Source organism: Pongo abelii, chromosome 12, assembly GCF_028885655.2.
Source record: "Pongo abelii isolate AG06213 chromosome 12, NHGRI_mPonAbe1-v2.0_pri, whole genome shotgun sequence".
Classification (NCBI taxonomy): Eukaryota; Metazoa; Chordata; class Mammalia; order Primates; family Hominidae; genus Pongo; species Pongo abelii.
The window spans coordinates 84,789,956-84,800,153 of NC_071997.2; the positions used below are offsets into that span (position 1 = coordinate 84,789,956).

At 42.0% G+C, this 10,198-nt stretch overlaps 1 pseudogene; it reads left to right on the top strand.

Moving 5' to 3' along the window:
- The first annotated feature begins 4,247 nt into the window (after positions 1 to 4,247).
- Positions 4,248 to 9,912, top strand: LOC129056661 (ribosomal biogenesis factor-like; annotated as a pseudogene).
- The last annotated feature ends 286 nt before the right edge of the window (positions 9,913 to 10,198 follow it).

Consider the following 10,198-nt stretch of genomic DNA (forward strand, 5'->3'; position numbering starts at 1 on the left):
CAGAAGCTTGTGTGCCATCTTGAGGTTACAGAAGGAATGCCACCTTGGATTGTGGCAAAACACGTTCTGGGATAGGGAGAACATGTTATGCAGATGAAACCTTACAGGTAGCAGCCCTCAGAAAGAATAGAAGGTAGATGTTTCTTTCAGACTTTTAAGGTGTCAGACTTTCTAATCTTGCCCAGATCCAGACAGGGGAGGGCTTCAGAAACAGCCTGGCGGCATCAATGCAGATTCTTGTTGCAGATGCAAATCTTTCTCATAAGGAGATGGCTTTTAAGCTCTTTGTGTATTTCCGCCCTTCTGAATAGCCATCTTGAAATATGCCAAAGAGGGCCAGGTGCGGCGCTCGCGCCTGTAATCCCAGCACTTTGGGAGGCCGAGGCAGGTGGATCACCTGAGGTCAGGAGTTCGAGACCAGCCTGGCCAACCTGGCGAAACCCCCTCTCTACTAAAAATGAAAATATTTAGCTGGGCGTGGTGGTGGGCACCTGTAATCCCAGCTACTCAGGAGGCTGAGGCAGGAGAATCGCTTGAACCCGGGAGGCGGAGGTTGCAGTGAACTGGGTTGGCACCATTGCACTCCAGCCTGGGCAACAAGAGTGAAACTCCATCTCAAAAAAAAAAGGAAATATGCCAAAGAAGTGTATTTTGGAGTGGAATATCTTGGTTTCCTTCAAGACATTAGGGCAGTGTCGACGAAGAGAGTCAAACTCTGTAAAATATTTAGAGGTTTAGTCTGAGCCAAACATGAGTGACCAAGGCCCAAGGCACAGTCTCAAGAGGTTCTGAGAACATGTGCCCATGGTGGTTGGGTTATAACTTGGTTTTATATGTTTCAGGGAGACATAAGACATCAATCAATACATGTTAAGTTATGCATTGGTTTGATTCAGAAAGGTGGGAGAACATGAACCTGTCGCTCACAAGTCATAGATAAATTCAAAGATTTTCTGATTGGCAATTGGTTGAAAGGGTTATTATTTAAAGACCTGCAATCAATAGAAAGGAGTGTCTGGGTTAAGATAAGGGGTTGATATAGTTTGGATATTTGTCCCCCAAAATCTCAGGTTGAGATATAATCACCAATGTTGGAAGTGGGGCCTGGTGGGAGGCGTTTGGGTCTTGGGGGTGGATCCCTCACGGCTTGGTGCTGTCTTCACGATAGTGAGTGACTTCTCATGAGATCTGGTTGTTTAAAAGTGTATGGCATCACCCCACCTCCCCACCGGCTCTTGCTCCCTCTCTTGCCATATGACTGCCTGCTCCTGCTTTGCCTTCTGTCATGAGTAAAAGCTCCCCAAGGCCTCCCTAGAAGCTCAGCAGATGTTGGTGCCATGCTTGTACAGCCTGCAGAACCATGAGCAAATTCAACCTCTTTTTTATATATATAAAAATTACCCAGTCTCAGGTATTTATTTATTTATTTATTTATTTTTTGAGACAGAGTCTCGCCATGTCGCCCAGGCTGGAGTGCAGTGGCACAATCTCGGCTCACTGCAACCTCCACCTCCTGGGTTCAAGTGATTGTCATGCTTCAGCCTCCCAAGTAGCTGGGATTACAGGCACCTGCCACCATGCCCAGCTAACTTTTGTATTTTTAATAGAGACGGGGTCTCACCATGTTGGCCAGGCTGGTCTCGAACTCCTGACCTCAAGTGATCCACCTGCTTTGGCCTCCCAAAGTGCTGGGATTACAGGCATGAGTCACTGCGCCTGGCCAGATATTTCTTTATAGCAATGCAAGAATGCCCTAACACAGTGCAACCTGGCCTAACGGGTTGTGGAGACCAAAGTTCTTATTTGTAGAATAGATAGTAAATGTCTTTTATGAGGCCTTAAGATATGCCAGAATCTTAGTTAATTCTTTCCTGGATCAGGAAAAAACTTGGAAAGGAGAGGCGGTTCTCTACAGAATATAGATTTTCTCCACAAGAGACAGCTTTGCAAGGCCATTTAAAAATATGTCAGGCCAGGCACAGTGGCTCACACCTGTAATCCCAGCATTTTGGGAGGCCAAGGCAGGTGGATCACTTGAGGTCAGGAGTTCGAGACCAGCCCAGCCAACATGGTGAAACCTCGTCTCTACTAAAAATACAAAAATTAGCCAAGTATGGTGCATGTCTGTAATCCCAGCTACTCAGGAAGCTGAGGCACAAGAATCGCTTGAACCTGGGATGTGGAGGTTGCAATGAGCCAAGATTGTGCCATTGCACTCTTGCCTGGGCGACAGAACGAGACTCCGTCTTAAAAAAAAAAAAAGAATTTTATTTTCAGCTTACAGCAGGTTATTGAAAGGGAGAAAAAATATAATTTATTTTCTCAATCCTCATAACTTCTTAGCTGGGATACCTCTATAACAAAAGATAGACCAATAGGAGAAAAAGGCATACAAACTTAATGTGCATATGGTCATAGGAGCTATACATACAGTATGAGACTCAAAGGAGGGGTCAGATGGCTGAAGTTTTAATACTGTTCAGAGATTACAGAAATGATAGGGGTTTGGGGACTCTTGGGATGGAGGTAGCCTCATGGGTCATGGAACAATGAAGGGAGGAAAGCAAGGCAGGGAAAGGCTGTCTTTTTATGCAGATAAAACCCCAAAAGGTAGCAGCTCTCAGAAAAAATAGGTGGCAGCCTGGGGTAAGGTGTCTGCCAGACCTTTGCTCTCCTTTTCCTGTGAGTCAGCCTTTCCTAAATTCGCATAAGGGGGCTTCAGAGAAAGCCTGTTTGCATCTGCTGTTTACTTCACTCCACTAATGTTGATTTCCTCTACAGATGCAAGTCTCCCCCACAAAAGACAGTTTTTCAGGACTATTCTCGTGTTTGCAGCCCCTCAGAATAGCCATCTCAAAATATGCCAAAGAAGTATATTTTGGAGTGGCATATTTTTGGTTTCCTTCAGCATAAACAACCTGCATGCCTTACATGGCCTCAATCACGACATCACTCTACAGCCATTGGTGTATATGACTATAGCTTTCAATTATCAAAGAAAGGTTAAATGATACTCAGTGAATTCTTTTCAAGAAGGCAGGAAAGTTTGGACGTGGTGGCTTACGCCTGTAATCCCAGCACTTTGGGAGGCCGAGGTGGGTGGATCACCTGAGGTCAGGAGTTCAAGACCAGCCTGGCCAACATGGCAAAACCCCATCTCTACTAAAAATACAAAAATTAACTGGGTGTGGTGGTGGGCACCTATAATCCCAGCTACTCAGGAGGCTGAGGCAGGAGAATTGCTTGAACCCGGGGGGTGGAGGTTGCAGTGAATCAAGATCACGCCACTGAACTCTAGCCTGGGTGAAAGAGTGAAACTCCATTTCAAAAAAAAAAAAAAAAAAAAAAGAAGTCAGGGAAAAGCAATCCATTTTAGAACTATGATTTCTAAATCATAAAGCAATCCATTTCTTTGGATTGTAAAAGAAAATAAAGTTTCAGGGCCATCTAAATTTATTTTGCCATAAGCCCTGGAGACTGAGTCACATAGCATGATTACCATTCTGTTTCTTAGATTATAGATTAACTCTCTTCCTCATTGTTCTTATTCTGTAAATGACTAGGAGAGATCAGAGACCAGACCTCTCCACTTCCAATCACAAATCACAAAATGTTGTAGAGTTACTGCCTCTTTCGTTGTCCTGTACATAACTGAGACCAGATGGTGCAAAATACCCCATGATTTACATCTTCACTGTGGGATGTTAACAATACCTTTCCCAAAAGAAAAAGTTCCCCTTGGCTAATAGAATCACTGTAACTACACATTAAGCCTTATATAGAAAGATGTTGAAGCCAAGCATGGTGGTAAATACCTGTAATCCCAGCTACTTGGGAGTCTGACGCAGGAGGATGGCTTGAGCCCAGGAGTTCGAGGCCGTTGTGAGCTATGATTGCATCACTGCACTCCAGCCTGGGCAACAGGGTGTTTCTAAACAAAACAAAACAAAAACAGAAAGATGTTGAAATTCTGTTAAGTTTCCCTAAACTTTATCTATGTAAACAATTCCAAACTTCTACACTTCAGAACACTGACTTTCTTTCATTCTTTGGAATCTGTGCTTCCCAGGCAGCAGTCCTTACACTTTGTGCTTGAATAAACTCTCTTTAGATTAGAGTCTGAGCCTCTTGATTGTTTTATGTTGACAGTGGTAAAAATATTAAAGTATTTAGAAAAAAAGTATTCAGCCTCGGAGTAGACATAGCCCCCACTCTTCAATGATCCCATTCCAGTGGGACAGGTAGAAATGCCTCTCTGGGAAATCTGTGGTGGATTTGAAGCACTGAGACCTTACTCTTGGACAACTCCTGGTCCTATGAAAGAAGGAGTTTCCAATATTGAGGATTCCCTGATGGAATCAGACAGATCAAGTCCCCTCCATTGGGGATATCCCAAGCTAATGGAGGAAGAATGGAATGAGTCCAATAGGAGAAGCACAGGCCTTGTTCATCAGACAATTATGGGGTCATACAGGTACCTTGGCCTTTAGTGTGGTGGTGTGGGACACGGTAATCAGAGCTCAGCTGGTCACCTTTCACTACCAGCCAAATTGTATAACTCACAAAGCAGATTTTCTGTAATATGTAATTATTGAGAATGAATAACTAAGGTGAAAAAAAAAATCTATACAGATGCTCCTTGACTTACAATGAAGTTATGTCCTGATAAATCCATCATAAGTGAAAAATGCATTTAATTCACCGAAACTACCAAACATCATAGCTTAGCCTGCTTGCCTTAACTGTGCTCAGGTATTAGCCTATAGTTGGGCAATATCACATAATGCAAAGCCTATTTTATAATAAAGTGTTGAATATCTCCTGTAATTTTTTATTTTTTATTTTTTTGTTAAGACGGAGTCTCACTCTGTTGCCCAGGCTGGAGTGCAGTGGCACAATCTCGACTCACTGCAACCTCTGCCTCCTAGGTTCAAACGATTCTCCTGCCTCAGCCTCCCAAGTAGCTGGGATTACAGGAACACACCATTATGCCCAGCTTATTTTTGTATTTGTAGTAGAGATAGGTTTTCACCATGTTGGCCAGGCTGGTCTCGAACTCCTGGCCTCAAGTGATCCGCCCACCACGGCCTCTCAAAGTGCTGAGATTACAGGTGTGAGCAACTGCACCTGGCCTAGCTCATGTAATTTATGAATACTGTACTGAAAGTGAAAGACAGAATGCTTGTATGGGTCCTCACCATTTATGTGCATAGCTGAAAGCACATTGGGCTTGAAGAATGTTTGAAGCATTGAACTAAAATTAATTGCTGGATGATAGGGATGCTACAGTGACAAGGTGATAAATTTCTCTCTCTTCTGATGAGGGAGAATAGCTGGCAGAAGGCACTGAGGCATGGACACTTATTGTTGGTTTAGCAGGCATCCTGTTCTTCAGGAAGATACTAAGTTTTGACTGTAAAGTTTGTTTCTTCTTTTCATTATGTATTTCTGTATAGCAAGCTAGAGCATATTGTAACTCCCTGTCAGTTCTTACAAATCTTCAGTAAAGATTGTGTGGAAAATGGATCCACTGATATCCATTTCTTCTAAGGTTTATACCCCACTGCTGATAGTAGCAAACGCCTCCTCCAGTTTCTTTGCTGTGAATGTTCTTGGTGCCTCAGGTATAACTTCCTCTTCTTCTGCCTCAGCTTCTTCACTTATTTCTTCCCCCAGTTTGATCAGTTCCTCATTAGAAAGCTCTTCAACCTCAATGCCAACAAGCTCATGAATATCCTCTTTATTGATGTCTAATTCTAGCTGTTTCCCAAGCACTAATATCTTGTTACTTACTATTTCATCAACAGCAGAATTTTTGTTAAAGCCTTTGAATGTGTTCAACATATGTCTTTTAAACTTTCTTCCAAATGCCGTTCATGCATTGCTGTGTGACTTCTTCCCAAGCTGAAGCAATGTTCCAGATAGTATTTAGAATGTTAAAACCTTTCCAAAACTCTTGGAGAGTCTGGCCAGATTCCACTGCTTCAACAGCCTATGTGAATGTTTGGCATAAATAGGATGCTTTGAATGCAGCTATTGCACCTTGGTTCTTTGGCTGAATTAGTGTAATTGTGTTCAGTGACAATATACAACCTTTACATCAGGATGCGTGTCGATGATATGCTGTGGGTGCCCTGGAACATTGTCTAAGATCAGAAGACTCTTGAATCAGATGCTGTTTTGCCTACAATATCCTCTTGTCAATAGCATAACACAGTTCAAAAACTAGTCTGAAAACAATGCTGACTTGTTTTCAAGCCTTATAATCCAGGCTTTCTTGTTATGGCAATAATAAAAAGGAAGTAAGTATATGCTTATTCACAATCTTGAATGCTCTAGGGTTCTCCAAGTGGAGAATTTGAACCATGCAACATTTCCAACCAAAAACAGCATTATAAGGTCTTTGAATGCCTTGAATCCTGGCATCTTCCTGTACTCTTGATGAATGTATGGATGCTCCAGGATACGTTTCCAGAATAAGCTTGTTTCATTGACATTAAATATTTGCCCTCACAAGTATTTCTTATTCACAATTATCTTACACAGCTCTTCTTTAAAAGCTTTGGCACATTTAGTATCTGCAATTGTGGCTTCATTGCTGACCTCCGCATTATGAAAATGATGACAACTTTTGAAGTGTTGGAACTGCCCATGACTTGCTATAAACTTACATATCCAAAGGATCATCAGCACGTTCTTTTAAAGTATTGAAAAGTCTTCTTGCCTTAGCCTGGATCATCAGAAGGCTAAGTGGCATGTGCTTCTGTATCTGGTCTTCCATTCACATGACAAGTAATTTTTCCATATCGTCCGTCAGCTCACCTCTTTTCTTCGTGATGACAGTGGATTTAACCAAGGCTGATTATTTCACTACATCACTTATGCACGTCTTTCCATTAAGAAGGTGGAAATTATGGAATGTGAAAGTCCTAACTTGCCTGAGATGGCCATTACTGCCTTACCACTTTCATGCTGAGGAATTAAGATCTTGAGTTCCATCTCAAGGGTAATTGCCTTCCTCTTCTCACCAGAGGCAGGAGACACAAATGGGCATTTTGCAGACATAATGAGATGTGAAAGCATAAAACACAATATCCCCAAACACTAGCAACACAGTACACTGTAGGGTACCAGTTGTTTACCCTCGTGATTGCTGCTACCCAGGATCTTGAGAGAGTATCATACCACATATGGCTAGCCTGGGAAAAGTACAGTTTCTACTGAATATATATCAAATTCATATTATTGTAAAGTCTAAAAATTGTAAGTTGAACCATCATAAGTTGGAGGCCATCTGTATATTGATCTTCCAGGAGGGCCATGGCAATGTGGTAAGCTGACTATTAAATGACTTAAAAGCCTAAGAAGTGTCTTCAAAAGAAAAATCAGCCATTCAACAGTTGCAGATTTATCAGGGGTATGAAGAGAAGGAGAAAAACTGAGATAGGTAAAGATAAGGCAAATAATTGTTGACACTTACCAAAGGCTTACTACATGCCAGGCTCTGTTCTGTTTTTCATGTGTTAATGCAGTCTTCACAAAGATCCTGTGAAATAGGTATTACATGTTCTCCATTTTACAGAACAGGAAATTGAGGCACAAGGATGTCAGGTAACTTTCCCAAGTTTTAGTAAGAATTAGAGCTAGGATTTGAGACTGAGCAGTCTGGTTCTAGAATCATGCACTTGCCCATCACCCTTGTGGGGGTCATGGCCATTGGCCCCCTAAAATTTCACTGAAAAACTACTGACATGAGGCAAATTGATTAATAGGAGGAAAGACATATAAATTTATTTAATGTATTTACACGTGAGCCTTCAGAATGAAGACTCAACCCAACAATAAGATATAGAAACTTATATACCATCTTGAGGTTACAAAAAGAATGCAGGCTAAGAGTATGGCCCCAAACAGTTTATGTTGGTAAATCATGTTTAGTAGCAAGACATGGTGTGAAAGGGAGAAAGAAAGAGGCCTGGCTTGCAAAGACAGCTTTGTTATATAGATGAGGCCTCATAGGTAGCAGTCCTCAGAGAGGATAGATGGTAAAAGCCTTTTTTTTTTTTAATTTAAATTTTTATTTTTATTTTAAGTTTCAGGATGCATGTGCAGGATGTGCAGGTTTGTTACATAGGTAAACGTGTGCCATGGTGGTTTGCTGCACCTATCAACCCATCACATAGGTATTCAGCTCAGCATGCATTAGCTATTTTTCCTAATGCTCTCCCTACCCCAACACCACCTCTTGACAGACCCCAGAGTGTGTTGTTCCCCTCCCTGTGTCCATGTGTTCTCACTGTTCAGCTCCCACTTATAAGTGAGAACATATGGTGTTTGGTTTTCAGTTCCTGCATGAATTTGCTGAGGATAATGGCTTCCAGCTCCATCTATGTCCCTGCAAAGGACATGATCTTGTTTTTTTTTTGTGGTTGCATAGTATTCCATGGTGTATATGCACCACATTTTCTTTATCCAGTCTATCACTGATGGGCATTTGGGTTGATTCCATGTCTTTGCTATTGTGAATAGTGCTGCAATGAACATATGGCAAAGGTCTTTTTTCAGACCTTTCAAGGTGTCAGACTCAGTTATTCTGTCTTAGATATGGAAAATTTCTAGAAAAGGAAGACCTGGCTGCATTAGTAGAGATTCTCTACAGATGCAAATTTTCCCCAGAAAAAATAGCTTTGCAAGGACCCGTCTGTTTGCTGGCCCTGCAGCAACCATTTCAAAATATGTCAAAGAGATAGATTTTGGGGTAAAATATTTTTATTTCCTTCACCCTATACTAGAACTACCTCTGGATAAATCACGAACACTGGCGTGGATTCTGATCAGGGAGCCCCTGTAAGCCTGTGGTCCCTTACAGAAAAATGGAGTCTGTATGCTGATTCTAAAATATAGATTGGGCCAGGCCGGGAGCGGTGGCTCATGCCTGTAATCCCAGCACTTTTGGAGGCTGAGGCGGGCGTATCACAAGGTCAGGAGATGGAGACCATCGTGGCTAACATGGTGAAATCCCGTCTCTACTAAAAATACAAAAAATAGCCGGGCGTGGTGGTGTGTGGCAGTAATCCCAGCTACTTGGGAGGCTGAGGCAGGAGAATTGCATGAACCTAGGAGGCAGAGGTTGTAGTGAGCCAAGATAGTGCCACTACACTCCAGCCTGGGTGACAGAGCAAGACTCCATCTCAAAAAAAAAAAACAAAACAGAATACCAAAACCCAAAAAAACAGATGGTGTCAACTGGAGCTTAAGAAGCTACATGCAAGTATTAAATTCCTGACAAGGGCCAAGAACAAATTAAGAGGGCAGAAATCCAGGAATGTATTTCACATAGCCAGCCAAAAAAAACTTTAAGGCTAAAAACAAAGCAAAACCAGTTAACACTAATCTTGTTTTTTTTTGTTTTTTTTTTTTCTGAGACAGAGTTTCGCTCTTGTCGCCCAGGCTGGAGTGCAATGGCGCAATCTTGGCTCACTGCAACCTCTGCCTCCCAGGTTCAAGCGATTCTCCTGCCTCAGCCTCCTGCGTAGCTGGGATTATAGGCACCTGCCATCACGCCTGCCTAATTTTTGTATTTTTAGTAGAGATAGGGTTTCACCAGTTTGGCCAGGCTGGTCTTGAACTCCTGACCTCAGTTGATCCACTTGCCTTGGCCTCCCAAAGTGCTAGGATTACAGGCATGAGCCACCATGCCCAACCACCACTAATCTTAAGAAGATAAACATTATGAATGATGAAAAAGCTAACAGAGTAAATAAAGCTTTTGTAAATGTACAAAAGGAACTTGCACATTTCTCCAAAGGCCTTTCTCTTGAACATCTACAGAAAGAATTGATTCCTTAGCAGTGTCATGAAAGCAAACCAGTTAATGTTGGTAAAGCTACAAAACTAATGGCTCAGTTGTAATATAGTGGTGATGCATCTAATTCCACACAAAGACCAATAAATTAAATGTTTTATAAAAAAATAAATAAATAAATAAATAAATAAAATATATATTGGGTCAGGCATGGTGGCTCACACCTGTAATCCCAGCATTTTGCGAGGCCAAGATGGGTGGATTTCTTGAGCTCATGAGTTTGAGACCAGCCTGGCCAACATGGTGAAACCCTGTCTCTACTAAAAATACAAAAATTAGCCAAGAGTGGTGGTGCACCCTGTAATCCCAGCTACTTGGGAGGCCGAGACATGA